The sequence below is a fragment of the Chrysochloris asiatica genome, unplaced genomic scaffold (genome assembly GCF_000296735.1).
Source record: "Chrysochloris asiatica unplaced genomic scaffold, ChrAsi1.0 scaffold00180, whole genome shotgun sequence".
Lineage (NCBI taxonomy): Eukaryota > Metazoa > Chordata > Mammalia > Afrosoricida > Chrysochloridae > Chrysochloris > Chrysochloris asiatica.
This window is the reverse complement of record NW_006408698.1, coordinates 6,853,846-6,856,561: the sequence shown is the minus strand read 5'-3', so window position 1 is coordinate 6,856,561 and position 2,716 is coordinate 6,853,846.

Sequence of the window (2,716 nt, the reverse complement as noted above, 5' to 3'; positions counted from 1 at the left end):
CAGGATCAGACATTGTTTCGTTCTGCTGTGCATGGGGTCGCTATGAGTCGGTTCCGACTCGATGGCACCTGACAACAACAACAACAACTGGTATGGTGCTATGGGATAAAGTACTGGACCAAAAGGTCAGTTTGAACCATGAGGTTGGTGGTTCCAACTCACTATCCACTCCTTTGAAACCCTATACAGGGTCACTTTGAGTCAAATAGACTCAATGACAGTTAACAACAACAAATAATATGCTGTGATAGTTATCTCCTCTATGAAGGTGATATCACATCTCAGAATTGTCTGCTGTCCAAAGAGGTCAGTTCTAGTTCTGGGAACTAGTGATTATTACTCATGGAATATTTACCATGTGAATTTAAATTTTGTTTACTATGGATGTGCTCTGAATAAAAATTTGCAAGAAGAAATGTTTGCCTTCTTCACAGAAAAGTTAAAACTTTTTTTCTCATTTATTTTCTAGTGTGTATTTGGCCTAGGACCTGAGCATATTGAAAGCTAAGTGAGTGACTTTATTCTTGCTGATTTATATCTATCAAATCATTTGAATAAACTAATTCATTCTTCTATTGATTCCAAGATAACCTTGAGTTTAGACAATTGTGAAGTCACAAAAGAACAGCACATCAGACCACTGTACTTATTCAGCTGTCTTAATAAAAAGATCATCTGGAGGATTGCTCATGCTTCAGTTTGGTAGTTTTTACACAAATACCTATGGTTGGTTTCTAATACTGACATCATTGCCACCTATATAAAAGGCTATAATATTCAGAACTCATAATTATAACTATCATTCATCTGTTATTTTGTCATACTGTGGTGCTTTGCATGTTGCTGTGATGCTGGAAACTATGACACCAATGTTTTAAAAGCCAGCAGGGTCATCCATGGAGGACAGGTTTCAGTAGCGCTTCCAGATACAACAAACTCGAAGATGGAGAGGAGGATTACTTCCGAATGTTTGTTGTTTATTGTTGAGTGTTATCGAGTTGGTTCTGACTCATAGTCAACCTTTAGAGGATTTCTGAGGAACAACTAGTGAGTTTGAACTGCCGGCCTATGAACAATGTCAAATACAGTGCCAGAAGATGAGCCCCTCAGGCTGGAAGCAACTTAAAAAATACAACTGGGAGAGAGCTGTAATCACAAAGAAGAATTTACCACAATGATGAAAAAGGAGTAAAGCTTTCGGGAACTTCATTTGCTGATGGAGCACAACTCAAAATGTGGACAAATAGCTGCAAACATCCATAAATCATCAGAACATAGTATGTACAAAATTCGTGGCATGAAGATAAGAAAATTACAAGTTGTCAAAAATGAATGGAACACATAAAGATCTGCATCGTAGACATTGTTGTTGTTAAGTGCTGTTGAATTAGTTCTGACTCATAGCAACCCTGTGTAGGATTTCTGAGGTGCAGCTGGTGGTTTTGTGCTACCAACTTTGTGTTTAGCAATCCAATACTTATCCTACAGCACCATACCAAGACAGTATCTTAGGCAATAGTGAGCTGAAATGTACTGGTATTTCCAGTGCCAATGAAATTGAAGAATTATATCAGCTTATTTTGGATTGCTGGTGTACACTATAGGATCAGCACTGGCCTGGGAAACACAAGGTCGGCAGTTCAAAACCAATCAACTGCTCCTCGCAAACTCTGTACAGAGTTGCTATGAGTCAGAACTGACTTGATGGCATTTAATGACAACAACAATCAGCTTCTTCATTCTGAAATTGATCAAACATGTAATTAAGATGTACTGACAATTACTCGTTAATGGAATATGAAGGTTGGAAACAATGAGAAAAGATAAGTACTTGGAAAATATGGCCTTAGTGATAGAAATGATGCTGGAGAGTGCATGATAAAATTTTGGAAGACCAATGACTTATTTATTATGAATACCATTTTTTAAAAGCCATAAAAGATGACTATATCCATAGCCCTCACCAGATGGAATAAGCAGGATCAAACTGACTATATCTGTGGGAAGAGACTGTGGAAAAGCTCATTGTCATCAGCCCAAACAAGGTTGGGGCAGATTGTTGAACAGAAAATCAATTGCTTATACGCAAGTTCAGGCTGAAACTGAAGAAAATCAGAACAAGACCCCAAAAGCCAAAATAGGACCTTGAACATATCCCATCTGAATTTAGAGACCATCTCTAGAACAGATTTGATAGATTCGACACTGATGACTAATGACTAGAAGAGTTTTGAGATAACATCAAGAATATCATACAGGAAGAGAGCAAAACGTCATTAAAAATACAAGAAAGAAGAAAGGACCAAAATGTACGTCAGAAAAGACGCTGAAACTTGATCTCTAACATGGAGATACTATATCAAATGGAAGAAACAAGGAAATAAAAGAACTGAACAGAAAATTTCAAAGGGCAGCAAGAGAAGACAAAGTCAAGAGTTATAATGAAATGGTCAAAGACCTGAAGTTAGAAACCCAAAGGGCAGAACACACTCAGCATTTTTCAAGCTTGAAGAACTGAAGAAAAAAATCAATTCTGAACTTGTAATATTGAAGGATTCTATGTTTAAAATATTGAATGATGTAGAAAGCATTAAAGAATGACAGAATGGATACAAAAAATCACTGTACCAAAAAGAAATAGTCAATGTTTAATCATTTCAAGAGGTAGTATATGATCAAGCATCAATAGTAGGTGGATGTAGCAAGATAGTGGACT